This window comes from Bos indicus x Bos taurus, chromosome 25, assembly GCF_003369695.1.
Source record: "Bos indicus x Bos taurus breed Angus x Brahman F1 hybrid chromosome 25, Bos_hybrid_MaternalHap_v2.0, whole genome shotgun sequence".
Classification (NCBI taxonomy): Eukaryota; Metazoa; Chordata; class Mammalia; order Artiodactyla; family Bovidae; genus Bos; species Bos indicus x Bos taurus.
Window position 1 is genome coordinate 16,464,325 of NC_040100.1, and position 12,090 is coordinate 16,476,414.

Below are 12,090 nucleotides of genomic sequence, written 5' to 3' on the forward strand. Positions count from 1 at the left end.
TTGTGTCTCGCTGGGTGTGGGCACTCCCTAGGTAATGGATCCTTTGATCCGCACTTGCCAGGAGGCCCCACACACGACCCCTCATACAACTCCTGGTCCCACCCTTCCCTGGCACAGCCTCTGCTTGGGAGGTTCCAGGAACCAGATAATTCTTGGACTTATAGGATGGGCCTGGGGGGAGTGCAGGAGGGTGGAACTGGCTTACACGCACAGGGGGACTGGGGATCCAATCAGGACAAGAACCCTCCAGAACCTCCCTCTTCCCTTCCACTCCTTTCTTTATCTTCTCCTGCTTGTATGTAATACCTGTTTCCCCAGTTTCTTGGGTTCCTTCTGAGAACTGGAGAGTTGACTGACCTCTCTTTCTCCCTCAGGGGCTTATGGAAATTTCCAGGTAGGTTGCCACACTTCAAAGGATTCCCAGCTCCTTGCAGAGAATCTGGAAAGACGCTGTGGGGCTCTGTATTTGCTTGTCCTTGCCTGTCCACTCCTTTCTCTAAAGGCCAGCACTCAGATATATATATATCTTTTTAATTCAGGATCACCCGAAGTTGATTTTAAATGAGCACTTTAAAGTTTGTTTTTTTTTTAATTTTTTGTTGCTGTGGGCAGCCTTTCTCTAGTTGTGGTACGTGGGCTTCTCATTGCAGTGGCTCCTCCTGTAGCGGAGCACAGGCTTTAGGGTGCAGGGGCTTCAGCAGTTGCCGTACTCACGCTTAGTTGCCCCGCAGCACGTGGGATCTTCCTGGACTAGGGATTGAACTTGTGTCCGCTGCATTGACAGGCAGATTCCTAACCCCTGGATCACCAAGGAAGTTCCACTTTTAAAAAAATTAATTATTTTAAAAATTTATTTGGCTACGCTGGGTCTTAGTTGTGGCTTGTGGGATCTTTTTTAGTTGAGGCACGGGAGATCTAATTTCCTGACCAAGGCTGGAACACGGGCCCTCTGCATAGTGAATGTGGACTCTTAACCGCTGGACTGCCAGGGAAGTCCCTCAAGTAGCATTTTTTTTAAAGTGGTTCTATTAATAATAATAACAGTCCTAGTCCTAGATACTGTTATTGATGAACTGTCTCAGGGTTTTCCCAGCTTTGCCTTTCACGGTTTTATGATTTCTGCCTTATGGGCATTCAAGCTACACCATTATTTACTAAGCATTTAAAAAATTACCTTCTTACTTTTTTACTCAAATATATTTAAAAGGAAAGTACATAACTTTCAAAAATGGAAGCCCACAATCACTTGTCATAGTTAGAAAATAACTGTAAAAAGAAATACCTAACCATAATTTTAAGTCCACCTGGGTACTACCTATGACAACTTTGTGTATTGAGTCATAAGTGTCCACTCTTGGAGGAAAAATATCAGTTGTTCACGGACCAGACACTGTGCCAGGAACTTTGCATACATGGGAGACCGCCTCATTGTAATCACCCGGAAATTGAAGAAAATACTGATTCCTGGCTCCTTCCCCCTGAGATTCTGATTTCATTGGCCTGGAGTGCAGCTTGGGCACTGGGACTTTGAACAGTGAGTCAGAAAGAGAAAAACAAATATGATCTACTAATGCATATATGTGGAATCTAGAAAAATGGTGCAGATGAACCTATTGGCAGGGCAGGAATAAATATGCAGACGTAGAGAATGAACGTGTGGACATGGGTCGGGGGAAAGAGGAGGTGGGAAGAACTGAGAGATTGGAATTGACATAAAGACACTGCTATGTGTGAAACATAGCTAGTGGGAACCTGTTGTATGGCACAGAGAGCTCAGCTCCATGCTGTGAGGACCTAGATGCGTGTGATGAGGGTGGAGAGGGAGGTTCAAGATGGAGGGGATATATGTATATGTAGTGCCAATTCACTTTGTTGTACAGCAGAAACTAACAGAACATTGTAAATCAACTCTACCCCAATTAAAAAAAAAAGATTCAAACATGCAGTGAAGTTTGAGAACTGTATTTACCAAAGATGATCATAGCCAGATCCCACCCCACAAGCTCTTCTGACAGTACGACCTTGATGTTCCCTCCATCAACTGGGGGATATAGGACTCTTTTCCTTCCGAACACACAAGGACCTCTGTGACCGCCATGACTGATAGACTGTGGTGGAAGTGGTATTTCCTGAAACACCAAGTGCTTGTACCTTGTTGTTGGCGGTTCTTGGACCCCAGCCACCCTGTTGTGAGGAAGTTCAAGATAGCCCACGTGAAAGTCAACATAGAAAGTCACGTGTTATTAGTGGTCTGACTTCTGGTGCGGCGGAAGTCCCAGCTGAAAGCTGTCTCCAGCCTCCAGACATGTGAGTGAAGGGAGCCTACAGAGGGTAGGGTCATCTTCAGCAACTGAATCTTCTCAGGTGAGGCCTGAGATATAGTGCAGTAGAGACAAGCCACCTCCAACTCCTGATCCACAGAATATCTGGGTGCATAACCAAATAGCTGTTTGTAACCATTATGTTTGGGGATGGTTTGTTGTTAGACCAGCCTTACTTAGAGTTTCCCCAGATCCATTCCAGATCCTGCCTAAAAACTTGGCTGTGACCTGGGACACGTGATTATTTACCCTGTATCTTAATTTTCTCTACTGCAAACATTCACCTCCCAGAATGGTGTGATGTGTTTTTTTGTTTGTTTGATTGATTGATTTTTGGCCAAGCCTTGAGAGTTTGGGGATCCTAGTTCCCCCACCAGGGATGGAACCCGTGGCCCCTGCAGTGGAAGCATGGAGTCTTAACCACTGAATCACCAGGAAGTCACCAGAATTGTGCTTTTATTGTTGTTTTTTCTTTTGCTGCTTGAGGGACCTTAGTTCCCTGACCAGGGACTGAACACTGGCCCCTGGCAACAGAAGCAGTGAAAGCATGGAGTCCTAACCACTGGGCCACCCAGGGAATACCCACCTCCTGAAATGGTTTGAGGATGCAAGGAAACTGTTTTTCAAGCACTTCATAGGGCACCCAAAAAAGATCTTAAGAAGGCAGCAGAGTGACAGCTGACATCATGGGCTCCGGGCCCAGACTGTCAGTTCAAGTCCCAGCTCGCTCACCATCTCTGTCTGATCTTGGTCCAGTTATTTGACCTTTCTATGCCTCCATTTCCCCATATGGGAAGTAAGAGTGCTGACAACATTCAACATAGCATTATGGCTGTGACTGGGTTAATGTGAAATACATAGTAAACATCATGTGAGTGAGCTATTAAAACAAGGGAACAGCCAACGTAGCTCAGGTGTGCAAGAAATGAGATCTGAATTGCTATTTCCTGTTCCCTTTCTGCCGGCGGCAGGTCTTTGAAGGGGTCAGTTTGCCATTTTTTCCACTTCTTTTCCCAGGGCTCCCCAGGAGCAGAGTTGAGAAGCGGCATGAATTCTCTTGGCCTTGACATCCCCTGGGTACATTGGAATCCGCCAAGACGTCCCCCCTCTGCCTTCCTGTCCTTTCTGTCTGTTCTTTACTATCAGCCACACAGCGCCTGCTCTTGTCTGTGTTCTCTGGGCCACCTCCCGCAGCCTTTGCGTCACGCTGGGGTGCAGGGGCACTGCCAGGGTCTGTCCACCTGGAAAATGGGGTACAGTTCCTTCCATACCTCAGATCTCACCCAACTCTTCAGAACAGCGTGGTCAGAAGAATCCTTTCTCAAGGACATGTCTGTTCTAAGATCTCCCTCTGTCCTTTCCAAATTGCCTCCTTCTTCCTTAACTTGGGGAGTATTTTATTTTATCTTTGGCTGTGCTGGGTCTTCACTGTGGCACACAGGGTTCTCTGTGTGCTATAGCACGTGGGCTTAGTTGCCCCATGGCATAGCAGATCTTAGTTCCCTGACCAGGGATCAAACCCGTATCCCCTGCATTGGAAGGTGGGTTCTTAATCACTGGACCACCAGGGAAGTATTTTAAAATTTTCCCACTCCCCACCCCATCCACCCTGCTCTTGTGTCCTCATGATTCTCTGTGCCTTGAGTCCCCGGTGTTAGTAGCTTAGTCATGTCTGACTCTTTGCGACCCCATGGACTGCAGCCCGAAAGGCTCCTCTGTCTGTGGGATTCTCCAGGGGAAAAGAGTGGATTGTCATTCTCTTCTCCAGGGGATCTTCCCGATTCAGGGATCGAACCCGGGTATCCTGCATTGCAGGCAGATTCTTTACCATCTGAGCCACCAGGGTTCCACCAGGAGTCCCCTAAGGCTGTTGAAGTAAAAAGGAAACTTCAATGACATCCCTTCCCTGTAGCCATGAAAGTCCACACTGATTAAACAGTGATGGGATGAGCATAAAAAGAAGAGGAAGAAAACTCCACCTGGGTTAGTAGAAAAGAAATGTCTACAATCGCAGTGACTTTTATTATCACAGTGAATATTTACCAAAGTCCTGTGGGAGGGAAAAGATCTGGGTCATGCGTTCACCAACTGTCACGGGCTGAGCCAGGAGGAGACCAGGTGTGCTAACACCCACACCCAAGCTTTCTAGAGAATTCTGTGGTCTTCAGGGAGCCCAGGGAGAGCAAGCTAAGAAGCAAGGGCACCTCACTCCCCCGAGGCCCTGTGCAAGCAGCCAGCCTGAAGAGAGGAGACTGCTCCCCAGAGGCTGGACCAGGAATCCAGGTCTCAGCCAACCAGAAGCACTTTCTTTTCTTTGTAAAACAAGGTTCTTTTTGCTTCTCCGAGAACAAAAGCAGCTGATGCTGTGGAGGCGCTATGGTAAAGAAACTGCCTGCCAATGAAGGAGACCGGGAGAAATGGATTTGATCCCTGGGTGAGGAAGATCCCCTGGAGGAGGGCACAGCAACCCATTCCAGTATTCTTGCCTGGCGAATCCCATGGACCAAGGAGCCTGGTGGGCTATAGTCCATGGGGCTGCAAAGAGTCGGACATGACTGAGCACTGACTTAGCACACACCCACGCTGTGGAATCAGAAGATGACTCCTCACCTCTTGTTCTGTCCTCTTGAGTGAACACATTCTCCTTCCAACTTTAGCAAAACACTGGAGTTATAAAATTAAGCACTTTGTGAAATGTTTGCACCAGCTCTATGCAGCCTCGCCCTGTTATCTCTCTTTTGGAGAACAGTTGGGAGAGTTGTTAACTACTTAAGGAAAGATTTATTCCTCAGCAGATATTTCCTGAGCCAGAGAATATTCTAAAAGATACAGATACAGTGGTCAATGAGCTCTTTCCTTTTGGAACTTGTAGTGAGGGGCAGACAAACAAGAGAAAAAAAACATGAATTTCAGTGTGGCTTGTCCCTGGTGGCTCAGACAATAAAGAACTCACCTGCAACGCAGGAGACCCAGGTTTGATCCCTGGGTTGGGAAGACCCCTGGAGAAGGGAATGGTCCACTCCAGTATTCCTGCCTGGAGAATTCCATGGAGAGAGGAGCCTGGCGGGCTACAGTCCAAGGGGTTGCCGCAAAGAGTGAGACACGACTGACCAACTAACACTTTTATTTCTGTGCAATTTAAAATACCTTGGGTCTTCCCTGGTGCCTCAGCGATAGAGAATCTGCTTTCCTATGCAGGAGACACAGGTTTAATCTCTGATTCAGCAAAAGCTCACATGCCTCAGAGCAACTAAGCCCATGTGCCACAACTTTTGAACCTGTGCTCTCAAGCCTGGGAGCCACAGCTACTGAACCCTGGTGTGGGACTTCCTTCGTGATCCAGTAGTTAACGCTCTCTGCTTGGGTGTGGCATTCTAGGGCCTCAAACACCTGCGCCGTAGCATCAGTGTCCTCTGGTTCCTCTGCTTCAGAGCTGGTACCTGGCACTAAGTAGGTGCCTGTAATATTCTGTAATATTCACGAATCAATGCATCAGACATAGTCTTGATTAGGTGCTTCCCTGGTGGTCCAGTGATTGAGAATCCATCTGCTAATGCAGGGAACATGGGTTCTATCCTCAGCCTGGGAAGATCCCACATGCTGTGGGGCAACTAAGCTCGTGTGCCATGACCATTGAGCCCACATGCCTAGAGCCTGTGCTTTGAGACAAGAGAAACCACCGCAATGAGAAGCCCTCGAGTCGCAACTAGAGAGTAGCCCCTGATCACCACTAGAGAAAGCCTGAGTGCAGCAACAAAGACCCAGTGCAGCCGAAAATAAATTAAATATATATTTATAAACTGTGAGCGTGTCCCACTTCTGGGAAGTGAACTGTCCACTCACCAAGGGGCTCCAAGTGCAGTGCTCAGGATTAAGTAACAGACACAGCAGTCAGGGGTGGGAGAGACCTCATGGCAACTGCCAGGTGAGGGGCCCGGGGTTGGCATGGGGCCCAGGGTCAGCCTCAGAAGGTAGGGCTGCTGGACGACCTGGTGTCGGCCCAGGGCCCGCTGTCTATCTCAGACACTTAGCAGGGCCTGGCCCAGGGCTCAGCCCAGAGTCAGTCTTCATTCCAAGTTCTCTCCATAGGGAGGCTTGATGAAACCTCACCCAAGCTAGGAAATGAGTCCCAACCAGTGGTGCTCAGATCCAAGGCTGTCCACACTGTGGCCCAGGGCCTGCTTGGAGGGCTGTTTCCCAGACCCCTCTGCTTCAGGCCCAGACTGTGCTCCAGAGAGGCACGTCTCTGGCTACCAGGCTTCTTTGGCCTGGGTACCCCCATTTGCACTCCAAACCTGTCTGAACATCCCGAGCTCTAACTGCAGCCTCTTCTGTTCCTTCCTCACTCGCTCTCTCATTTTTCATATATTTAATTTTATTTATTTGTTTTTGGCTGTGTGCTGGGTCTCCGTTACTGTACAGGCTTTTCTCTAGTTGCAGCGAGCAGGGACTACTCTTGGTTGCAGTGTGCAGGCTTCTGGTTGCGGTGGCTTCTCTAGTTGTGGAGCACGGACCCTAGGTGCCTGGGCTTCAGTAGTTGTGGCACGTGGGCTCAATAGTTGCAGTTCCCGGGCTCTGGAGCACAGGCTCAGCCGTTGTGGTGCACAGGTTCAGCAGCTCCAAGACATGTGGGATCTTCCCAGACCAGGGATCGAACCTATGTCTCCTGCACTGGCAGGTGGATTCCTTAACCACTGAGCCACCAGGGAAGCCCTCTTCCTCACTCTCTTCTTGCAACTCTTTAGCCTTTCTTTGCCCATTGATAACAACCATCCCAGAGTATTTATTAATGACAACTAGTGTTTCCTACGGAGAAGGCAATGGCACCCCACTCCAGTGGGGTGGAAAATCCCGTGGATGGAGGAGCCTGGTAGGCTGCAGTCCACGGGGTCACTAAGAGTCGGACACGACTGAGCGACTTCACTTTCACTTTTCACTTTCCTGTATTGGAGAAGGAAATGGCAACCCACTCCAGTGTTCTTGCCTGGAGAATCCCAGGGACAGGGGAGCCTGGTGGGCTGCCGTCTATGGGGTCGCACAGTGTTGGACACGACTGAAGCGACTTAGCAACAAGCGTTTCCTAAGACCTTGTGGAGCAGGCCTTGTACTACCACTAAGAGCTAGAATCTACAGCTTGACTAGGTGCCAATCCCCCTTCTAAGCACTTTACAAACAATAGCTCATTGAATCCTCTAAATAGTCTTATGACTTTGGATTATTTTCCTCATTTTGTTTTCCTTTGGCCTGCGCTGGGTCTTTGCTGTGGTGCGGGCTATTTCTAGATGCCACGTGGCCTTCTCTTGCTGCTGTGCAAGGGCCTCTCCCGGCAGTGGGCGGGCTTCTCTTGGGAAGCAGAGGCTCCAGAGCTTGTGGCTCAGTAGCAGTGGAGTTCATGCTTCTCTAGTTGCCCCAAGACATGTGGGATCTCAGTTTCCTGAGCAGGAATTGAACCGATGTCCCCTGCATTGGAAGGCAGAGTATTCTTAACCACTGGACCACCAGAGAGGTCCCCTTTTCCTCACATTAGAGATGATGAACCTAGGCACAGACAGGTTACATAACTTGCTTAAGATCACACAGCTGCTCAGCAGCAGTGGCAGGCATTTATGTGTATAATTGTCACTGCTGTCGCAGCTGGCTGGCAGGAGTAGCATCCCCACTTGGTAGAGGAATCAAGCACAGGGAGGTTTCCTGCCTTGTTCAAGGTCACCCTGGAAACTCTTGGAGCTGCAAAAGGTCTGTCTGACTCCCCAGTGGAGTCCTGAGCCTTGAAACCCTCTGCTGCTGCTGCTGCTAAGTCGCTTCAGTCGTGTCCGACTCTGTGCGACCCCATAGACGGCAGCCCACCAGGCTCTGCCGTCCCTGGGATTCTCCAGGCAAGAACACTGGAGTGGGTTGCCATTTCCTTCTCCAATGCATGAAAGTGAAAAGTGAAAGGGAAGTCGCTCAGTCGTGTCTGACGCTTAGCGACCCCATGGACTGCAGCCCACCAGGCTCCTCCGTCCATGGGATTTTCCAGGCAAGAGTACTGGAGTGGGGTGCCATTGCCTTCTCCGTGAAACCCTCTACCTTCCTAATTTTGTCTTCTCGTTTGGGCTGAGAGGTAGGCAGGGCTGGAATGGCGGGCCTCGCGTTCCTGATGGGGAAACTGAAGCCTAGCACGTTTGGGCAGAGAGGAGCGGGGACTTGCGTTGGGACTTTTCATCCCCAGGCTGGTGTTTTTTCTCTGCAGCCCTGACTCCTGGGCTTCAAACTCTTCCTTCCTGGCACTCAGCAGAGCTGGCTTTCCCACCTCCTCACATTCTGCGAAGCGCAATCTTCCTGCCCCTGTATTCATATGTCATTTTCATAGAATGTCCAGCGATGAAAGTCTTGTGGATGGCAAGGTGGGCCCTGCACCCCCTTTCTCTCAGCTCTCCCCATGTGCCTGCCGTGACCTAGACAGTGCCCCTCTATGGGAGAAAAAAAGGAGAGACTGAGGGTGAGAAGCCTTTTTTTCTTGCTAGACTTCCCCCACCCCACCCCCAGGGTTGGTTGTCCCATAAGAGATGCACCCAAGGTGGGGGGGAGGGGTCGTGGCACCCAAGCCGCCTCACTGATGCCTTGAGCTCAGGGCAGGATGCTTCGACTCCAGTCGTGTCCAACTCTTTGCAACCCCACGGACTGTAGCCTGCCAGGCTCCTCTGTCTATGGGGTTATCCTGGCAAGAATACTGGAATGGGTTGCCATTTTGTCCTCCAGGGGATCTTCCCGACCCAGGGATCAAACCCACATCCCCTGCGTCTCCTGCATTGGCAGGCAAGTTCTTTTACCCCTGAGACACTGCAGGGGAAAACATAGATGTGGCGAGGAAAGGCGCATGCATACAAGGAACGCAATGATCAGGGCTGGGATGCAGGACTTTATTAGCCTGTCATCTCGCGAGAGCTGATGGGTGCTGTGCTAGCCTCTGGGTCTTATCACTTGTGTTCTGGAGACAGCAGTGTGACCCCAGCTCCAAACTGGACTTACCTCCCCCCTCAGTCTTCCTGCCTTCACTGAAGGCCATCTTGGTTTCACCAAGGGGTTAGTTCCAAACCTCGAAGCTGACATCATGGAGCCCAGGGATTCCCCTGGCCATCCCAGGCTGAAAACGAGGGAATTGAGTTCCAGTCTTCATTCTGCCACTGATCTGCTCTGTAACCTTGAACAAGATTTCCCCGCCCTGATTCTGTCCTGATGTCACATCTGAGGCTTCTAACTTCTGCTTCCTGCACTCAGGATTCCCATGCAACCCCATGGAGTGCCCCACATGGTCAGAGCTGTAACAGGGCTTGGAAAATAATCAGAAAAATTGGCAGATGGTTCCTTTCTCTCTCTCTGTTTTTTAATCATCTGGGTTTTAATTTCCCTATGTAATCATAGTGGCAGCATTTGAAAATTGTTATTCATTTTCAATGAGGAAACTGAGGTCCAGAGCAGGCTATTGACTCACCTGAGGTCACCAGGAGGGTTAGCTGCACACCAGAGTCTAGAGCTCTTTCCAGCAGTTGTTACCCCTCACCACATCCCTTCCATTTCCTGCTGGCCCCAGCCCAAGCCTCAGCCCACCAGCCAAGATCCACTTATGGAAGCTGATACCCAGGTGGTAGACACAGGCCCATCCTTCAAGGATGTGGGCAGAGGCTGGCACAGCCTTCACTGGCCCTCTGGCTTTTTGCCAAGGATCTACTAAGATCTCTCGCAGGGCCAGTGCTCAGCAGCCCAGGTGCTTCCTTACCCGCTCAGCACCTGGCTGAAGCCTTGGCCAGACTGGGAGAAAGCTGGTTGTGAGACTCAGGGCTTTGCTGGTCCCAGACCTTCTGTTTCATCCTGGCAGTTTATAGCTCACCAGCCATAAGCAAAACCTGGATTAGACACTTGTTGGCAGAAGACAGATTGGTTCAATGATTTATTGAGAACCTGCTCTTGTTAGCTACTGAGGATGCATCAGTGCATAAAACAGGCAAAAATTCCCATCCTTGTGGAACCCATATTCTCATGCCTGGAGGCAGAACCAAAAAAGAGAGAGAGAGAGAAAATGTTCAATATCTAAAAACATTTGCTATCTAAAGTACTATACAGAAAAGTAGTGCAGGGAAGGGAATAGAGAGTATCAGCGTAGTCAGTGAAGATCCTATTTGTGAAGGAGACATTTGTGCACAGTATTAAGGAGACAGTGAGCTTTGCACACATGAAGCAGAACAGCAAGTGCAAAGGTCCTGAGGCAGGATGTTCTAAGAGCCAGGAAGAGGCCAGTATGGCTGGAGAGGTATGAGTGAGGATACAGTGGGCAAGACAAAGAAATGTGAGATATCCACTGGAGGCAAGGTTCATGGCAGGAAGGGATGAGCCATTCAGGGAAGAAAGCCCATGCTGAGGCGTCTGGGTACAGAAAAGGCTGGGGAAAGGGAACTCCAGAGAAGGCAGTGAGGGCATTCTAGGCTGAGAGACCAGCCTGTGCAAAGGCAAAGAAGCAATTGGTGGAGCAAGAAGAGGGCTGGAGGGAGGTGTGAGGCTGGAGGAGTCAGCCTCAGCCAAATTGAGAAGCAGCAAGGGCCAGGAGGTCCCTTGCTCGGGGAACACTGAGACGGTTGGGAAGGTCAGGAGGTTGTGGTCAGAGAGTGAAAGATGGGGTTCGAGGTTTGAAAGGTAAAGCGGCTCTGGGTGATGGCAAAGAGTCAGGAGTGGCTGTGGTCGGAGAAGAGGCAGAGTGTGCATGCCTCCAGGACAAAGGCAGGGCTCAGGGATGTGAGGAAGACCAGCCAGGGCCTTGTCAGCATCAGTCTCAGGATGGATGGGACCTGACAGGGAGGAGTATTAGTTGCTTGGGATGTGGGGGAACGGGCTGCCACCACTGGGGGGCGCTGCAAAGGAAACTGATCCAGGATAGGCAGGTGCAAGCCGCTCTTCCTTTTCCTTCTCCTCCAGTGGCCTTCTGCATGGTTCCTCGGCCGGTGCTGATACTTCCCTGGGAGTTGGTCCCTGGTGGCCCTGTGCATGCGCACGGCTGGGGAGGCAGGGTATAGGAAGGGGAAGCCCCTTTGGTTTCTGTAACACCCCCAGGGCCCAGCAGGGAAACCCCATGGGTCCTAAAAGGAAAGTGGCAGCAGTGGGCTTGGGGGAAGACCAAGAAACCCCATCTTCTCCTTGAAGATGGGAAATCCAGGGTGGGCCTGAGGGCGGGGCAGCGCTGGAAGGGAGATCTGTAACCGGCCCTGACAGCCATCTACAGAGCAGAAACACCAAAGCAATTCGGGGACCTGGCTGAGCCCTGATCCTGACCTCACAGAACCCCAACCTGGCCATGGGCTGAGCCCTGACTCTGCTCATCCACTGAGCTCTTAACTCGGCCCAAGCCCGAGCCCTGACCTGAGTCACCCAAGCGGTCAGGATGTTGGCCACAGACTGAAGTTTGTGCCCTGTCTGGTCTGAGCTCTGAGCCCAACCTTAACTGGTTCCACACAGGGCCCCCACATCATTGATAGCTCTGACCCCAAACACAGGCAGAACCAGGGCGTTGACCCCAGATGAAGTTCCAAGTCTGGCTCTAGACCAAGTCCTGAGTGCTAATCCTAGATCTGATCCTGGCTAAAGTCTGAGCTTGGCCCTGAATGAACCTGTTCTCATCCCGCCCTGACCCTGACTACAGACTGAACCCTTGACTCTGCCCAGACTGAGACCCTACCGCCTCACACAAAGCCCCATCCCAGTCACCCACTGAACCCTGACCTCCCTGGCACTCCCTCCC